Here is a 20,121-nt window from a genome sequence, read left to right as displayed (position 1 = left end):
CTGCCTCCTTAAAGCCTGTGCACTCATACATAGCTTTCACCCCTTATGGTCTCTCCCCCCCTAAATCAATAGGACTATTAACCACGTTATTAATGCCAGTGCAATATAACTAAATCAGTCATGATGTCTAGTTTCAGCTCTAGGATCAGTGCATACTTTTGCTGAGTAATTTTGATTTTGCAGCTGTAGATATGGATTATGATTTACTCTCCCAACAACTTAGTGTCTTAGCACGATTAGGAAAGTTACAGGTTTGAATCCTTTTGGCTACCACTGCTAACACCACAGCAGATAAAAAAAAATGTAGTACCTAAGTAATTAATGTAATAACTGAATTTTTTTTTCTGATCCCAAATGTGTACCTGTTTCCAAACCCGAAAGATTTTCATTGAAATTTGGTTGTTGTTATTTTATGTATAGTTTTCATACATACAGATATACAGGCATTCACTGGCAAAACATATTCTATCAATAATACACGGATCTTACTGTAAGCTGCTAGCTAACAAACATATTTAGTGACTTCTAATTAAAACAAATTAATTAGAAACACTAAAGACAGAGATGTGTTTATACTGTTTACATTAATGTGTAAGGTAAAATGCAGCTGCTCAGTCAGTAATTAGTTAAGTAATTTAAAGCTGTGGTTTTAAAGTAGATGTATGTTTACTTCAATGGAACACAAATAATACCACTTTTTTTTTTTAAAAAAAGTGGATTTTTTAAAATTTCTGTGACTTTGAAACTCGATGAACAGTCTTGTATCTTCCCAACTAAGAAAGAAATGCAAATCTGTATCTGTCAACAATTTTAATGTTGATAACTATCTCTAAAATTGTTTACTCTCATGAATTATTTTATTTATTTTTTCGCTGAGGGGCTGCTTCTATCCTGAGAAAGTGAAAGAGAAAGCACCTGGTGTTTCAAGGCAGACATATAGTGACATGAAATGGAGAACCCATTTCAACTTGCAAGGCTAGTAAAAATTAAAGCCATGATGGTCTATTTAGCTACTGTGGCCTGAGTGTGTAGAAGCTGAGCACTTCACCTACAACCCCAAACATCACTTGAATGCCTTATCAGTAAAGTTTGTGATCAACTCAACACCAATGGACTAACAAAAATCACCTTATTTTTTTTTTTTCCCCTGCACACCCTCTCCACACCAGTTCTCATGGTCTGCCCTAAGACATCAATCTTTTAAGTACATCTTCACATGCTTAGTGTTGTTTTATTGTTTTCAATAGGACTACAGAGTAGGACTTTGCACTGTGGTTTAACAAACTATGCATGTAAATTACTTAAGTCCTTAGGTCCCTATGCTGCAAAAAAATCTAAGTTTTAAACATCCACCGCTTCTCTGGGCAACCTGTGCCACTGCCTCACCACCCTCTGTGAAGAATTTCCTCCTAACATCTAACCTAAATCTCCCCTCTTTTAGTTTAAACCCATTCCGCCTGTCCTGCCATTGTCTGCCTGAGCCAAAAGTTGCTCACCACCTTTTTTATAACCCCCTTTTAAAAAGAAAAAAAAGGCAGCATAAAAATTTGCTACAAACATATAGAAAATAGAAGCTAAAACATAATCCCTTCTGATGTATCTCAACATCCGATTACACAGTACAAGCATTAAGATCTTTACCAAAAATCAACCTAGTCAGCTACAGCTTCAGTAAAAGCATTTTCTCCCAACACCTTTTTTTTTTTCGGTTTTCACTCACGTGCTAACTTTTAAATAAGGGAGACAGAGAAATTTTTACTTCCAAGCAACAGAAAATAATTACTATGCATCTTGCAGAGTTATTACTTATTCCACTAATTCTTAATTCCAACACGATGTACTAACTGACGCTACTACAAACCTCTTTCCGAGCCATAGTGGGAATACAGATTACATTGGTTCTTTAAACTTTCCAAACAGAGATGACCCAATTCTTCAGGAATATCTACTGAGTACTTTGTTTTTCCAACCTTCATGTTATCTGATGCCTGCTCTGGTTTGTGACAGCTGTAAAAGACTGAAAATGAAGCTCCGTAGTAGAACTTTGTAAACTGTCCTTTCTTTTGCTGTAAGCAACCCTTTTTTACCCCCAGAGCTGGAGTCATCACGTGGCAACTCCTCAAATATGCAAACCTGGGAGTCATTTCGGGGCCACTCTCCTGCTGGGGTTACCACCTCGAAAAACAGACGGGCTCTGCAGCCAGGGCATGTCTGCGAGCCAGCCAAGAACCTCACACGCTGCCTTTCCCACTTCTTCATCTGCAAAATGCGTATGCCTGCCAAAAGCACCACAAAGTTTTGCTCCTCTCCCTCTCGCGTAATGTTATTAAATTAATCCATAACACAGATTTCTAGATTAAAACATAAAATTAAATCAAGAAGCAATAAAGTACGTCTTGAGAAATCAAACTGCCTAAAGCATTGGGATAAAAGGCGGCTGGGTAGGTTGCTCATTTCTCACCTCTCTCAAAAAATGACTCTTTTCCTCCCTAAAGCCCCGACTGAAAACAAGGTGAGTCTGAAAAAGAGTTCTTGTTTTTGTGAGCTTTGGAAGTGATCGTCCCAAGAAACAAACCAACAAAGGCAGAAACAAGTCCCTCTTCTTTTGCAGAGAGCCTGGGTCGGAATATCTGTTGAGCCTACTTGGAGCACGTTCCTGTGCAACTCTTCCAAAAACATTGTTTTCAAATAGGTCAAAACGATCATATTTCTGCTCATCTGATCTCTGAATCCATTTTAAAATGGAACAAGCAAACCGTTTCTGAAACTCCCATGCAGTCTGCAGATGGAGAGGCATAGCTGATAGCATTCTCCTGCAGCCACTTCTAGTCAGTGCTGCAGAGACAAAAAATAAAGCTGCTTTCATGGCCACTTCTGTGCAGAAAGCAAAGCACTAAACAAACAGGAAAGCATAGGTCAAAACTACAGCAATCAGCTAAAACCCACAATCTTGAGTTAAATATTGCATGGACTTTTTTTTTTTTTTTTTTTTGTGGTGCCACTGCTGTGACTTGTTTATATTGCTCATAGAGTTTCAATTGAAAAAAAAAAAAATTAAAATAAATCACGATTAATTTCTCACAGAATTTTTGTGGAAATGAACTTCAAAGTGTGGGGCACTTTGCAGAGTTCTTCCTTTTCCTTGCCTGCAACATGTGTTTATCATGTGTCAAAGCTGACTACTTTCTCCCCTCCCCAGAATACCACAAATTCTTCTGTAAAATAAACAAAGCTCTGTCAAGAATCTCTGAAATTACCAGAGGCAGCCCCTGTTTGAGATCAAAGATGCCCATCACTGCTGGGCCTTCTGCAACATCCAAGCTCTCCGTTACGATGAAATGTTCCACAAACAGGCAATCAACGGAACAAAACATGAACATCACATCTAGGGGATATACCTAAAAAGAAAAACTTTGCCATTCAAGCTACTCTCAGCTAGATGCTTGGAAATCCCAATGGGTATTTGTGGGAAAAATACCCATTTCTGGGTATTCACGTAATGCCATTTAGATCTGACAAAGAAAAACCTTGGCCTTTACCTAAAAGATGCAAAAATTCAAAAATTACATATTGTTAGCACTTAATAGAAGAAGGAAATTTCACAAATTTCATGCTTGTATTTGTTCTGAGATGCAATTCATTACTTGCTCTGACATGTTGTGTATGGGGACTTTATGTCTTGGAAGAAGAAAAAAAGATAATGAAGTACATTATTTATTTGAGACACTGGATGTGCTTCCCTACTTGTTTTTCTCCCAAAAGGAAAAGTCTTAAGGATGTTTACAAACTGGGCTTAATTTATCTGCACCATAAACATGCTAGCAGAGGCAATTTTGATTCCGAAAGCTGCTATTATGGTTTAGTGAGTCAGTAATACAAAAAATTCACTGCTTCTATGCGCTCTTGAAAGCACTCATAGAAAACTTCCAGTGAATACTGACATTCAGCATGAAGAAAATAGCTCTCCTAGTATTTATGTTCTGCTGTGGCAGCAGTCACAGAAAAACATTACGTGCAATATCCTCACTGTGGGCTAAAATCCACTTGGGGAAAAAAAACAACGCTGATAAACATTTCGTAGATCCAGAACAATTTTCTCCAGCAGATGAGAAGAAAATCTTAATAATACATATAATTCCATTTCACGTATTTCACATAATTAAATTACTCAAACAAAATAAATAAAATTAAAATACTTATTATAAATAATCTGCTATTAATAAACTAAATAGTAATATATAAACAACATAAACAACATTAAATATTCCAGTTCAAATACATATTTTTCCAAGTGGTTTAATTGCATAGCTCATTTTATATACCCCTTAATTCCATATGGATATGAATTTAAAATAGGATATTCGTATTTACAGGGACAAAGCTGTAAACAGCCATCTGATTGAGTTCCTATGGCAAAAGCCAGCCCAGTCTCATAGATAAATAAATCACCTTAATTCTTTCTTCATCTGCTATTGCCTTCTTGCAAAAGAATTAAGCTGAAGCCTAGAAAGTCAAAGTTAAGGCCTGACCTTCCATCTCTATCCTATCAGTCCGCTCCCTTGTGTACCCCTCAAACACACATGCTATCATTTCCTGATGAGTTTAGAAGGGGTTATCAGGAGAATTTCAAGACATGTGTCGGTTTTGTGGCAACTTGAACGCTCTACAAATATCATCTGTGTTTAATAGGCGATTTGTATTTTAGTCGGTTTATCCATTCACAACTTTATTTGTTTAAAGGTGCCTTAACCTTGACATAAATCAATGCTAAGCATCTGTAGATAGCACTTTAAAAGAGTTTAAAAATTAAGCTCTTTGGAGAGCCATCACTTGCAAGCAAGTTTCTTTCCAAAAAGAAAAGAAAAGAAATGTTTGTCAAGTTCTTTGCTCATTGTTTCCCCTCCTCCCCTTTGAAAATTAGGCAATTTCTTCTTCACTCTTCTTATGGCGCTTTTTTTTTTTTTTTTTTAAAGTTTGCAATGAACCACCACGCTTGTTACTATAAAAACACTGGCTCCCACGTACCTTTTTCTTCCTAATTTGACAATGACTGTTTGTGTAAGACAGTAGGGCCAAAGAGGCTGAGCCCCCGGGTTGTGTCCTGCGGCCACCCCCCTTTCCAAAGGAAAACAAAAAGCACTGAACCTTTTCTGCCACATGCACCGTCCTTCCCCCACCACCTTTCTTGTGAAGACAGCCATTATTACATTTCCTTTCTCGTTATTTACAAGGTCTTGGCTCTGACATTGATTTCTTATCTGTTTCTAGGACAAATGTTAAGTGTTAATAATCTGTCACTTTAAAGGAAGATAGTGCTGAACAAATTATAGGAATTAATTACTCAAAAACTAAACATTTTTGTGAGCATTACAACACGAGCAGCAAATATTGCTCAAGACCAGCCAAAAATATAGTTTCAACCAATTAATACGTGTTATCAGATTAAAAAGTTATAATTTAAACTAGGCTGAACCCTGATGGTCTAAAGCAAATCTCTGGGGAGATACAGGGTGACGCCTGGCGCAGCTCCCTAAGGAGCAAACCCTTTTAATTTCTAAGTGCTGGGGCTTACTTTTTACTTTTTGATCAAATTTTAGGATCAAAAGGTGAAAGTTCAGCCATCTTTTCAGTTACAGGACCTTTAAAATGATAAACATTTGGGACAGCGAAGTACACTTCTACTCTAACTGTCCTTTCAGACCTGCATTGACCGCACTAGAATAGCTGCCAACATTTGGTAAGGATTAGCCTTTCATTTAGACAAAAGAAAGCATTCCTTAGCTAAATCAGCACTTTTTGCCATCAGACTCATAAAACCTTTTCACAACACAGATTTTTCAAGAGAATCCTTTAAGGTTTTAGGATGCTGCTCCTTTTACTAAGTAACAAAATACACCCCAGGGTGTCTCATTGACCGCGCTCGGCTGTCCTTTGACCTCCGCAATTGTTTAGGCCTAACTTCAGGGCCGCAGGATCTGCCTCCCCCCCACCAACGGGGCGAAGGCTGCTTCCTCCTGGCACCTGGGGAAGCAAAATGCTGGAGCTTCCCCCCTCCTCTGACAGACTTCTACCACCGTCCAGATGTTGCCACGGAAAAACCTTCCCGCAGCCAGGTTTTGGGACCCCGCGAGGGCCACTCGGGGCCTGGGCGGTGGCAATGACCCCCTCGCTCCGCTGGGCCTCCACGCTGCCCTTGCCCCAGGGATACAAGAGGTCATAAAGCATCTTCAGCCTTCTGGGTACACCGGCTATTTAAATGCAACGGGAAAGTATGCAAGCCCAATATTGTGGACTGAGACAAGCCTCCCCCTTTAAGAAGCCAGAAAACGCGCTTGTGGGAATCTCAGTTGGAAGCACAAATCTAGCCTGATCGTCACAAAGATCTGCATTCTTCTTCCCATTTGTTTTCAACCCTTTGAGAGGACAAACAAACAAACAGCCACCCTCCAAGTGCATAACACATACATTTAGCGAGCAGCTTAGGTATTTGCAGTGCCTCTAAGTAAAATACCAGAAGAAACTCATTGCAGCTTCAAAAGAACTGCCATTAAATAACAAAGTTGAGCTCACTGTGGATATATAAGAAAAAATTGAAGCACAGATCAGTCTTCTTTGAAGAACTTGAAGTCTGTACACGATTAAAGCAAAATAAAATTGTTATTTACAGGCCACACCATTCTTAAAACGTAGTCGATGCATTTGAAAGCATTAAACACAGCACATAAACAAACACCCACATATTCTCTGCCAGGAAAGGCAAGTACAGTACCTTCTCAGATTCCTTTTAGCCTATCTGAAATGTAGTCATGATTAAAGGATGCAGCCAAGAGGTTGTGAAGCCTTGCTGCGAAGCTGTTTGTAGCTCCTGACCACCTGGAAAATAAGAAGGGAGAAAAAAAAAATAGAATGAGTTGTTCCAACATAAATTTAAAACGAGCCAAGAAAACCTGCTGATCTACACCTGGGCTGGGGGCAAAAACTGAACTAGGGTGGGGAAGGGAGGGCCATGGAGTGGGTGAGTTGTCAGTCACATCATCCAGGTCCCTAATGCATTTATCTGAAGTTCCTATTTTAATTCCTGTGTGCAAGCTGACTGCAATAAAAATATATTTTTATTTATAAGAATACTTGTTTGAAGCTGCATTGCTTCTTCCCTGTGTTATAGCAGAAGAAAAGTACAAGCTTATTACGGTGTCTGTACATTTTTGATGTTGGTTGCTGTATGAAATATTAGGAACTGACCACATCAACATGAGAAATCGAAGCGGAACAGACACAACAAAAATAAATGGTAATTTAGAAACAATCGTTCTGCTCTTTGTTTAAAAAGGAAACAAAATGAATGGGAGAGCAGTTATCTACCCCAAACTAGATATTGATGTTCAAAATCGATCGAAGGCAGACTTGGCTGGCTGCTCTCCTTTCTGACATCCCATGAAGGAATTTCATTTCTAACAGAAATTACAGTTCATAAAAGAGAAGGCACGTGAAACACCCAGAATGACAACAAGGTTGTAGCGGTTCCTCCTAAAACACTGAGGGCTGCATAGGACAGTAATAAACATCAGGACAGGCTTTAAATTAAGTTATCATTGACTCAACTCTGACAAGACTTTCTTAGGCATACAAGCTGGTTTGGTTTCTTAATGGAAATAGACAATATTTAGCCAAAAGATTTAAAGGAAGCTGCCCTACTGCTCACAAATGGGATTTTAGGCTTAAGGCTGGTGCCACAGCTTCGGACCAGTCGTCAAAACCAGAACAAATGCAAGTCTCTTCGATACAGGTCTACAAGTCAGGTTTTAAGATCAAAAGCAACGCAGCTTCAGGCTTCTTCCCCCTCCTCCTATTTTTAAAAATCAGCCAATTTAGGCCATCAGCTCTAACCCTTAGCTCTTACCAGGAGCAGGGTTTTGTTCAGGATCGTTGTGTTTCGGGGTCAGACGTTTAAACAACTCTATTCCCAGGGACCACCGATGTTACCCCGCACCACGCATCCCCCCCAACGCCAGCAGCAAATCTCTCCCAGATGGCCAACAAGGTTACCGTGCACGGCTCCTGGCCAAACTGTAGGGCCCTGCAAAGGCTTTAATGATCACAGAACGCCAGTAATCCAATTCCAGCAGCTCCCGGGTCTGAAATTGCTATTTTTCGGACACGTGCTGAACATTTCACCTGCTAGTAATGACATTTTTGTATTTTCTTCTAATTACACTCAAAGCTAGGACCTTTGGCCCTAGGCCACGGACCTCTATTCAGGCTGCACACATTCTCTTAAACGCCCTGATCCTTTGTTGTCACCCTCAGTCTTTCATCTATTATTTACATCCATTGAGAAGAGAGATACTCCACCATTTGTGACGCTTTAAAGCTTCTAATCATCTTAATTTCTTCGCCTTTTCAGCCAGCGCTTCCCCTTATGGACCAATGCCAATAAGTGTGACAAAATAATTTTGCAAGCCCGGATCCTCCTGGACCCTTTCCCAAACCTTGACACGCACCGGGCTGCGCCTTTTGTTCGCGGCCGGCTGCTTTCGCCAACACAGAGCACTGCTCGTTTCGGGGGGCTGGCCTTGCCTCTTAGCACTTTAGGGGCAGTTTTCTTGGGGCTCGGGGTGTGTTGGTTTTTTTTCCATCGTTTTCTTTCCATTAAAACCTCCGACTCGATTAGCCCAGCTGCGTTGGAGATACGGTGCTGGGTCTTCCCTGGTTTTAAAACGCTGAGTGCTGTCTGAAATACAAACTGCTACGTATTTTAGGTTTCCCCCTTTTCCAAAATCTAACCTACAGAGAGGAACGACTTTTATTTCCCACTGTCACGCCCCCCCTCAGTACCAAAAGCTTCCCACTCGCTATCTAAGGAACACAACGCATCGGCAGCCCTTCCCCTGGTTATTGGCAGTATTGATTTCTCTTGGCCTTACAGCACCACGTAACAAAAAAGACAATTTCTGCCTCTGATGTTCAGATCACATCCTTCTGGTCCTCCCGTATTTGCAAGCAGGAGGTGAGCCGATGGCATTTTCACCAGGACACAGAAGATCTCTTCGGAATACATCAGCCCTTGCCTTGGTTTCCACGACTCGCGGGATATGGGAGCGTGTGATCCATCTTGTCTCTTTCTTCCACTATTGCCTGGCTTACTTTTGATTTCTAACAGTGCTTCCTTGTTGTCTGCCCCCTCGGAAAACCCCAGCCCCCTCGGCTTTTCTTATTTTCACCATTTGCTTCAACCAGCAGTTCACTTGAGACTCATCCATCTTCCACTGCCTCAAGTGACAGATGCTCTTAGGAATGACCATACTGCTGAGCGAACAAAAGATAACATCACCTCTAGGAACTCGCAGAGAAATACAACTTCAACCCGAAGACAGGGCTGTCCTGATGGACACAGCACCATAAACCTCTCCCAAGTGAAAAAAAAAAAAAAAAGAAAAGAAAAACAATTGCAAAGAAAAGGAATATGACACAATCAAAGGCCAAAAAGAGTATTTGTTTTGTTGCAGCTGTAGTTAGTGCTGTTGACAGCCTTTTTACTTACTTTTTTTTTTTTTTTTTTTGGCTCTTAGCACCCCATGGAAGGATTTTGTAAAATCTACATGTGATACAAATTAAGAGGCGCAGACAGGGTGGGAATATTCCACACAAAAGCCGTCTCGAAATTCCTCCCGAATTTAGCGGAGGAAGAAGGCACTCCTTTTTCAGCACTTTCGGCAACGTGGTACGCGAGTCTTTCACCCAAACGCAAATATTACTTTCTTAAAATCCACACTTCCTACAGCCCAGCTGTCGCTCTGTTAAATTCTTAAGGAATACATACTCACAGTACAAGCGTGTGCATACGATGAAGAAATAGCGGTAGAGGAATAAGATCATTTCAGTGTCACAACCGCTTGATAAAGCTGTAATTTGCAAGTAACAGCTCTGCCCTGTTTTGACATTTGAGCACACGCAATTCAGATTTTTTCTTTTAATTACAATGATAGATTTTGCAGCTAAAGCCCACACACCAGCCTACAGAACAATGTCTATTGCGAAACTAAGACTTACACTCCGTGCCTGATACGACTGATGGAAGACCCTCTGCTTCAAAATACACCCAGTTGGTGGAACAGGACTTCTTGTAGGGATAGAAGCAGTCGTGGTTTGTGCTACAAATCCCTTACTTAACAAAGAAAAGCTCGTATTAACATCCCCTGGCGACATACCAGCAGAAGGGAAGCCACGAATGCTGCGAATCCTTTCTCTGCAGTGAGCTGCGAAGAGATCCCCTCTCTCTCTGCAAAGCTTTAAACAGCACCTCATGATCGGTTTGCAAACGCTACAGGAAACAACCATCATTACAGTACGTGAGACTGACAGCACGCGAGGCTAATGGACATAAAAGCTGGAGTTGTAAAACCAGGACCCAGATCGGGGGCCTACTGAGCAAACGTCTTCTGTTTAATGTAAAGTCTGGGGGAAATCACAATATGCTTTTTTTTTTTAGCTGTATTTCTCCTATATAAGTGACTTCAGCTTCTCTGTCTGCTCAGCAGCTGCAAAAATAAAAAAATAACATCAAAAAGTTGAAGCCAGAAGCACTTTCTTCCTCAAAGTGGCTCATGCCAGGCAAGGTGTAATGGTTCGTCTTTTAATTTAGCAGAAGAAGAGGTTGTATGTTTTATAGGATCAACAACACCAGAAACCACCTCTCTCTTTCCTTTGTTAAAACTGTGTTATCACTGTGGTGAGCTACAGTTTTAGGTCCCTGTCCTGACCTGGAGTCTCTCTGCTGGGCTCTCCTAGCATTGCCAGCCTCCAACTACCAAACCATAGGCACAGAAATAAGGTAGAAATTCGTAACATTTAATGTAGGTGGTTTTCCCCTAGGATGCCACGCAGTGCCTTTCTGAATGTCCAATACATGGAGAATAACTACCAACCAGCCACATTTGGTCCTTCCTAAAGAGAAACCACGCTGCCTCCATGGAGGCATCCCAACTCCAGCCCCATGGAGTTCCTCTCCCTTCGCCGTTCCTCTCCCTTTCTGAGCCACCAAGTGATCTCGCACTGAAATGTTTGATAATGCCCCGTGCAGCTGGAGAAAACACTTAATTAAATGTAGGAAATGACAGTATTGGGACACAACTGAAAAGAGTTTTATAAATGATTTTTCTCCACTGCCTCCCAGCCTGCCCAGTCAGTCCACATCACTCTGGATTCGCATCCCTTGGCCAGAGGCAGGGCTCAGGGCATGCCACAGCTGCCAAGAAAGCAGGGAGAAAAACAAGTCTGGGAGCTTTACAGGCACCTTCTGCTTTGGTATCTGAATCCAAGTAGTAAAATATAGTCTGCCTTACAAAATCTATACCCTAGACTCGAATACACATCTTATCGTAGGACAAGCCTTACACGTTGTATCTCCAAATATTTATCAGAGTGGGGAGATGTGTTTATAGTTAATATGCAATCCATCTTCTGCATGCTGCTGGTTTTAAACAAGAGAAAGAGCGAGGTAAAAGGTCAAAACTACTAGAAAGAGCCCCGAATAAAAGCCCTGACATTACAAATATCTTGCCAGAAGAGCCAAGATGCAAAATGGGTTCTTGCAGTCAAACTCCCTGCAGAAGGGATGAGGCCAAGGTTATGGATCCAAACAACGATGAATAATAACTCCATGGTTTGTGTTGATGTATTTAGTAACAGCAGACTGCTCCGAAAATCTCTCTCATTTGATGGGAACAACACTGTTCGATTGAAACTGAGTATTTTTAAATGTCCATTTGTAAAAAACAATTCTATTTTAACGTGGAATAACTGAATATTGCTCTCACAGGTAACTTCTGCCGTTACTATGAAGTTATTGACACTGAAACATGACCTTGAAATGACAGCTCCATTAATGCAAGTCTTACCGAGGAAGGTTTCAAAAAGCCCCGATTAAATTAACTACTTTTAAACACAATAGGATCAATATGTATGCAGAGAATGTACACCCCCATGGCAAGTCCTGCTTGCTTGATTGATCAAAAACAAAAAAATCCCGTGGCCTTCCAGATCTCAGCTGGTGCCAGAAATCCACATAGAAAAAAAAAAAAAAAAATCCATCTAAATGAAACTCTGAAAAGGTTTACCCTTCACCAGTCTATTTGCACTTCAAAAACTCCTTAAGTCCTTCAGCTAAACCCCAGGGTTGAACCATTTCAAAAATGAGAGGGGGATGGCCATGATTTATCTTCCTTCTGTGCCCTGGACAGAGCCGTAAAATCCGCCTGCCTGCGTGCATGTGTGCTGTAGACTCGTTTTCGGGAGCCTCGCAATATTTACCATTTTTAGAAGTAACGCTGCCCGATTCCTTCCTGTCATTTATCCTGAATTTGCGCTGACAGAACATTTGCTTAAGAATATGATTTAACCCTACCCCTTGTATTTTGTGTTATCAAACCCATTTTTAGCGATATGCTCAAGATCATTTTCCGCCCGTACATAATCGATGCGCTAGGTCACGCAGGACGCGTTTTTCAGTCCCCTGTACTTCCAGATAGGTTACCAACAGAAGGCAAATGGAGATTTCATGGGTCACAAACTTCTGGGTCACAAGGGCCTTCAGCGCTGCTGTCAGCCCAGTAAAACTCAGTCGATATATTCTTGCTTTATACGGCCGCTATTAAAAATACCTGCACCTGAATTTCGACACGTTTCCTGGAGCAGAAGCGCCAGCTCAAAATGACTGCAATTCCTTGAACAGAAATTAACGCTCCGACACTCAGTGAATGTGTTAAAAATATAAACTTATACATATATAAAATGTACACCCCCCTCCAACAACACAGCTGAATTCTGTAGCATCAACAGCACAAAGCAAGGGCCGAAACGTGCCCGTGTATTTTAGTTTTTCTAAAGCTTTCTCCTACTCTTTAGACTCAACCCAGTAAGCCACATATCAGTGAGACAACTCTTATCACTCTAAATTCTTCAGGCTTGGATAAACAGATAGATTTGCTCCTGAGGTAAGTAACAATAGATTCAATATTATCTACTTTTGCCTGGAAAAGGGCCTGCTTATTTCCAAAATCCTTTTCAGGCTTTGATTTTATCACAGATTTCAGTGTCTTCCATTCTAAAATAACAGAAGAAAATGAAAACTCTTTTACATAGAGATAAAAACATGCTGATCCTGCCACTGTAAGTCGAGTCTTTAATTAGACTAGTGGGAAGCTTGAAAAACATTGACATTGTGCTTGTTTTTGTGCAAGCCGAAGACTGGCCACAGCAAAATGGCAGGCCTAATCTGAAAAAAAAAAAAGCCTAATCACTCTATTAGTCCCCACTCAAAGCAGCAAGGACAGTTAAGTAAGAGGTTGTGGATATAGAATGAATGGCATCTTTCTCAGCATCTGACATGTTCCCCAGCTTAACTCCTCAGAGCCCGACGCTCTCCTCTGCTTTAGAAAACGAGTACAAGATGTTGGAGCACATATTCTCTGTATTTATATATATATATTTCATGTTTAAAAAAAAAATCTCTGGTATAATTAGAGATCTGTCTGATTCTGCAACATCTGTAATACAATAGTTACCTGACTATGTCCTTCACTCGACTGCACTGATGATGTTTTTCAACTTGCATCTGCTTCTGGAATGCTTGCAAAATTTAAAATTCCAGCTGCAGCACAGTAAGTAAAACTCTTCAACTTCCCTACATATGCCAACATCTGCTGTTTTAATAGAAAAAAAAAATCCTGAAGGAAGGCAGAGGTTTGTCTCTCCATTTGACATTTGGCAGCACCAGGAACGACTTTTATGTGTTATTTATTGTAATCAAGAAGTTTTGAGTGTTTGCGCATTTTTTTCTGTATTTATTTGTAAATCCTGAAAAAAAAAGAAAAAAAAGAAAAAAAGAAAAAAAGATTTTGATCAATAGGCCTTGGTACTTCATTTACAACATGACCATCACCACAGCCAGGTAAATCAACATTAAAAAATGAAGTCTGAGAGCAGAGGGGAGAAAAGCTCCAGAAAAACAAACAAACAAACAAACACAACCAGATCACAGTGTTCTCCAAAAAAAAAAAAATAAATAAAAATAAGTAAGAAACAAATAAATAAAGGAAAAAAAAAAAGCTGGAAAATCGTAACGAAAGATAAACAAAAAATACCCTGTGGATTCATTAGCAACCAGGGTGGCAGGCCTCCGTCTAATTCCCTTATAAAAGCCCATGACTACCTGCAGAGCCTGGGAGTGCAAATCACATTAGTGGAGACACCAGATGACCAAAGAAAGCACTGGAGGCCTGGTAAAACCAGTAAACAAAAGGCAGCATTCCAGCTGAATACCACTGCTAGAGTCAGCATTGTAAGATGCTTGGATCTGATAACCCAAAAGCAGATTAGCTGCAGGCAACAAAAGAGTAAAATGAGAAACAAAGGGGTCATTTTGACACATGAAGAAATCATTTCCATTAAGCCATCTTGGGTTTACTGTGTAGTTATAAAAACTACTCCTACTTGAAGTGACATCTGAAGCAATGAAGCTGTGACAGTGTGGAGACTTAGAGGAGCTCCTGAAATAAAGCATTCCTCAATGCAGTATCATTTAAGAGACGAAGGAGCCTCTTTGCCTCTGAATCTTTATGGCATTTTAGAGACCTAATAATGATTTTAAAATCTGTGGCACTGATTTCAGTTAAAAGACTACCATGTTTGTTAGGCTTGATGAACAGAAAATTCATTCATTTTATCTGTATTTAAAAAAAAGAAACTCCTGCAGAAGAGGGCCGTACTGCAAAGATTGTCGTGTCACTATATGAGAAGGCTCCCTCTCCCTCCAGCCTCCTTCCATGCCGCACACATGCGTATCTCACTTCTTTCCTGTGTTGAGAGTGAGCAAAAGAATTAAATTACATTCCTTATCAGAAGCTGAGCATTCAAAGGATTTTTTATTCTGAAGCAGGTCTGGGTATATTTCCCATCACTAGAACCAAACTGCGAAATCGAGACGTAGAAGCCCGTAAGAACAGAGAGACCACAGAGAGAGAAAAGTTGCCAGGCTAAAATTGGAAAGTTTGCCACAATTTTGTCTTGTCCAGTACACAATAAAGCATTCTATATGCTCGAAAGTTCATTAGTGATTTTTTAAAGCATCTGACAAAAGTGGCAGAGTCCTCTAAGCGAAAGGGCAAGCCGATCAGCTCAGAATATTCAAAGAAATGCTCTGACATTTAATCCAAGCAGATGCCATATTTCAGTCACAATGGGTTTTTCTAAGCAAGGTTACTTCAAGTTTTGCTGCTCTGGGTTCCCCCATCACTACGACCATCCAGCAAAACAGAAACCCTGTCAGGACTTGCTGCTTAACTGCTGTTCCTCATGGCCACACGGGACGGCCAGATCTCCCTAAAAATGCTCGAAGTCTGTATCTCTTTGAGGAATTCTAGTTATTTTTACATAGGGGCAAGCACCTGACTCACAGCGTCCCCTGAGCTGGGACAGCCCGACCATGGCTCTGGGCATCTGACTGAACATCTGGGAGGTGGAGGGACTCATCCTCTAAGACTGCAGTCAAGGTCTACATTCTCTTCCACATTAATGCTGCTTTTGCTGAAAAGCCCTCCAAACGAAGACATCCACAGAGCTCCCTGAAGTGGCACACTTGAGCAAAAATGTGGGCCACAAATACCAGACAGGAGAACAGTTATCCTGGTGCGGCAGAAACCATCCGCACAGACACTATGTCTCATGCAGACGCTGCCTGGCATGCCAGAAGTCCAGGTGCGTTTCTGAAAATACATATTGAAGCATTTTACTTGAAGGTTGGTGGAGAAATGAAACAAATCGCTCTTCGAACAATTAAAAAGAAATCTGGCGTAGACAAAGGTATAGATGAAAGACACAGGACTGGGAAAGGATCAGTTCTTCCACATCTCCAGTGCTCTGGCATGGATTGAAAGAGAAAAAAAAATAATCAGTCTAGGCAAGAAGAGGGTTTTCAAAAAGAAGAATTTCATAAGAAAACGAAGGGATCTCCTTGTTCTCTCTCACACACGCTGAAATAGAAAGGAGACCTCACAAAGACTCGGAAATAAGGAAAAAATCATTCTACTGCTGAAGTACAGGAGGGGAGCAGCGAATGGCAACACTGATAAGGGGCTCTCTCTGCTTGTGATTACAATCCCGAGAGAGTCTGCTAAAGGTGGGATGAGGAGAATAACAGCATTTTCTCCTTCTGACATCATAACCTACTTACACTGAACTCCTCAGGACAGAGCCTACCTTCCTTTAAACCAGTACAGACCTCTGTTCTTGCCAGGGCTGCTTTAGAAACCACTGCAAAATGCATCGACTGAGAAACCCAGAGAGAGAGCCTGGAAAAGAAAAGGCATTCATATTCCCAGCTGTTAATTATAACTTCACAATCAGGACTACACACAAAGGCATTTAGCAATCTAATCCTCTCTACAGCTCTATTAAGCCTGACTTGCTGCGAAACAGACATCCCCGTCTGTACCCCCTGTCCTTCCCAGGAAAAGGCTCCGCTGCTGCTGGATGTGCTGGCTTTCAAGGCCGTACCCACACACAGGTCTAGAAGGAAAACAACATGCTCTGTGGAGTGGGAACCTTTTCACTGAATTCAAAAGCGAGACAACGTTTTGTTCCCCACTTATTATATCTTTGTTGTACAGGCAGTTTCTGAGAACAGGTTGTGTCAACGCTAAGTAGGGAGAGAAATACTGGCTTCCCTGCCTGTCACCCCTGAAATCCCTACCGTGACAATAAGCAGGACTTCCCCACCATATGCTGCACGCTTCTGGTGCCTTCCAGAAAGCCTTTTTATCTGATGCTGAGAGCAGACTCCTGCCACAGATCTGAATACGAAGGACTGAAAGCACTGCACGAATGGGAGATGGAGTTGGGGAAAATGCGTGGTTGAGGATGGAAAGAAGCAGGACATCAGTTCTCACAGATGCTATCTTCACTTTGTTGCTCCTATTCCACCTTGTCCTCCCATGTTTGCTCTCTGTCCCTCACCAGTTTCCCACCACACCAGCTCTTTTCCCAGCTACAAGAAGAAGGAAACCCTACCAAGATCATCTTTCCTCTGCTGATGCAGCACAGCTCTTTCTGTAGAGTACTGTCTGGTTTACCCTGGCCTATTTTGGCCGCCCTCTGAGAAAGCAGCAACTCCTTCTTGCAGTTTTTTCTCCTTCCCTGAGTACCAATCCAGATCTCAGCTAATGACAGGGTTTGAGATCTTTGGGAAACCCTGAGAAACCAACAGAAAGATGAAAATTACAGTATAAGAGGAACAAACAGCCATTTTTCTTTTTGGAAAACCAGAGGCCAGCAGGATAACAATTCCAGATAAGATTTAAATAAACATACGTGGGAGGTAGCAGGAAAGGCAGTGGGTTCCTCATGCTCAGACGCATACAGGTAATGACCTCTGGCTCTCTGGCTCTCCCAAAGCTAACAGTGCTGGTTATTGCACCCCTCCAGTGTGATCTGGAAAGGATCCAGTGCACTACTGATTACATTTCATCCGCGGTTAGTTTAACCTTTGAAACATGTCAGTCAGCGGCAGGGAACAGGCCAGCACGTAGGGTCAGCTCAACCTTTTTGGTCCCCACATTCTCCCAGTGTTTGCACAGAAAACAAGCCTGTGCCCAGGGATTCCTCCCTGACAAATACAAAAAGACACGACGGGGATGTCAGCGAAACAGATTTTATTGCAAGGTGCCATCCACTCATCTGCCAAAGCAGGGAAATACTTGTTCTCACTTTTCCAAAACTTTAAGGAAAAGTCCATGGAAATGCTCTCATTATGAAGGCAGAGATGCAAGTGCCTTATGTAATGCCAAATACCAAGAAGATGTTGCAGATCACTCCTCCGTGACTATGGGAAGAAAAAAATTGTTCTACAATGACACTGAAGCAACTGGATCAGCAAGTGTAGCAAAAATACTCTGTGCTAAAAGGAAGGTTAAAAAAAAAAAACAACATAAAATCCTATTCGGTTGCCCATTTTTTCCAAGTTCACTTCCTTTCCAGAACGCTCTCTTTTGAGACTCACATTTTGTCTGCTGGAGACCTAATTTTCAAAAGAAAAACCAGCATCTTCAATTGCCTTGTACTTCTACAGAAAAGCACAGGACTTACCAAGATCAGATACTTTATCCCTTTCTAAATATTTTTTTTTTTAGGTTTCAACAAAACCCTTAGTCACGGGAAAACACATGCAACAGGAGAGTAGCACTGAGGTTCTTAGCTTCAAAAAGCTTCTAGTTAGTTATTTAGGGTTATACATTTTCCTTCTGCAGACTGAGAGCATTTTAAAGTTATTAAAATGGAAAAAAAAATCAATTTTCCTTGGGAACTACTGCCCTCTAACATAATAGCAGCGATGCTTAACTGTCCCTTGGAGCATGTGCACTTGGATTTTTCATTATTTGGGTAAGTGTTTGTGTGGACGGCTCAGGGAACACAGGCTTTTCAAAAGCCAGGAAGAGGTGAAAAAGAGGTCACTTCGGCAGAATTCATTTTCTCTTAAATTCTCAGAAAAGAAAAAAAAACAAAAACAAAAACCACTGCTGAAGAGTAGTAAAAGCTTTCAACTCTTCCTCTCCCTATTAGCATTTTCCTGAGGTTCCTGCGCTTATAACACAACGGTACCCGAGGCTGTACCCCACCACCCTTTTATCTCGTCCTCTACCATACCCCTTTTAACTCCTCCTCTAGCATTTTAACATTTTAAACACATATTTTAACACGAGCACTGGCAATGGTCCTGAAGGCAGGAGCGGGATGAGGCCTCCAGACACCTCTCCCAGCCACCATTTCAGCGCTGCCATGGTCGGCCCGTTCCCTATGCAGAGGAAGGGAAGGCCTCCCCTTTTCTTCCACTCGTACAGCCATAAAACCCTCACAATCCAGCACCAGCTCAGAGCTTGGCCTCTAAATTTTCCTAAAGGAAAGATCAGGGTCCTCAGAAACGGGCTGAGAGCCACGTGGGCTCGCAGGGAGAGCCGTGCACCGAGGTTTAGTACGCTGAGGTAGCGTCGGTTCGCCTCAGAAAATGGAAGGAGGGTGCTTCACTAAGCCTTCCCAAAACACACACCAAGCATACAAAACAAAGCCTTGGCAAAATTGAGCCTTAACTCTCCTCACCTCCCCAACCCTCGAGGCTCTAAAATGGTCAGAATCCAACGCCAAAGTATGTAAAACACGAGATACTTTTTTCGTTATTTGTATTACCTCAGAGCCTGCAGTGTATGTGCCAGGAAAGGCGCTGCGCAGACCTCAAGGTCAGCTCTTGCCCAAAGTTTCCACATGAGACACGGAGGCACACGAGGAACACAAACCCCCCCCATGCCCAGAGGACAGGGCCCTGGACTATGCTGGCTAATGCCAAAATCCAAGCCCAGAGCTGGCCTGGCCCTAGATCAAGGTCGGCTGTGTCTGCCCCATTAGGCACTGAGGGCTGAATGGGTCCCAGGGCTGACATCTCAATAACAAGGAGAGACAAGGGGCAGATAATGGAGAGAAAAAAAAAAAAACCCTCAGGGATTTGAGGGCCTTGAAAGAGAAGATAAAGAGCTTAGGTTCGATGCTATAAAGACAAGAAAATGCCAACAGAGGAATGCAAAAAAAAAAAAAAAAAAAAAAAAAAAAAAAAAAAAAGAAAAAGAAAAAGAAAGGTAACACAATCAAAGTGACGGGCTCAGAAAACAATTTTCACCCAGAGCAAGCACCAGCCTCCATTTGGCCAGGCCAGAGAACAAGAGCTTGAAGTAGCGACGATAGAAGGAGAAAACCTGTGTTCCCCCCCCAAAAAAATGAAAGAACAAAAGCACCCCACCATGGACATGGGGGAGGAAGGCTCTCTGTGAGGGAGGGATGGACACCAAGCGTCTTCATCGGGCCGAGCTCAGGCTGGCAGCTGAACGTCCTCGAGGAGATGTCAGGGAGACGGCCGAGGTTTCGGCTCGAGCCCGGGGAGACGGGTGATTCACTTTATGGCCTGTGAGTGCTTCCCTCCAAAGTTCACACAGGAAGATCACGTCCCCTTCAAATGAATTGATGCAGTTCATTTGTCAGGGGGTAAGAAGATGGCCTGCTCTCATTTCAAAATGAAAACCCGCG

At 41.8% G+C, this 20,121-nt stretch overlaps 1 protein-coding gene across 3 annotated transcripts in view; it reads right to left on the bottom strand.

Annotated features, from left to right (window-relative positions):
* The window catches only part of GREB1L (GREB1 like retinoic acid receptor coactivator), a 124,527-nt gene that overhangs the window by 65,486 nt on the left and 38,920 nt on the right, over positions 1 to 20,121 (bottom strand). For all 3 annotated transcript variants that reach the window (XM_032183462.1, XM_032183463.1, XM_032183465.1), the window contains exon 2: positions 6,770 to 6,873. The gene's annotated coding sequence lies outside the window, so the exon portion shown is untranslated. The remainder of the gene's footprint in view (positions 1 to 6,769; positions 6,874 to 20,121) is intronic.

This window comes from Aythya fuligula, chromosome 2, assembly GCF_009819795.1.
Source record: "Aythya fuligula isolate bAytFul2 chromosome 2, bAytFul2.pri, whole genome shotgun sequence".
NCBI classification, from domain to species: Eukaryota; Metazoa; Chordata; class Aves; order Anseriformes; family Anatidae; genus Aythya; species Aythya fuligula.
This window is presented reverse-complemented; position numbering and strand designations above follow the sequence as displayed.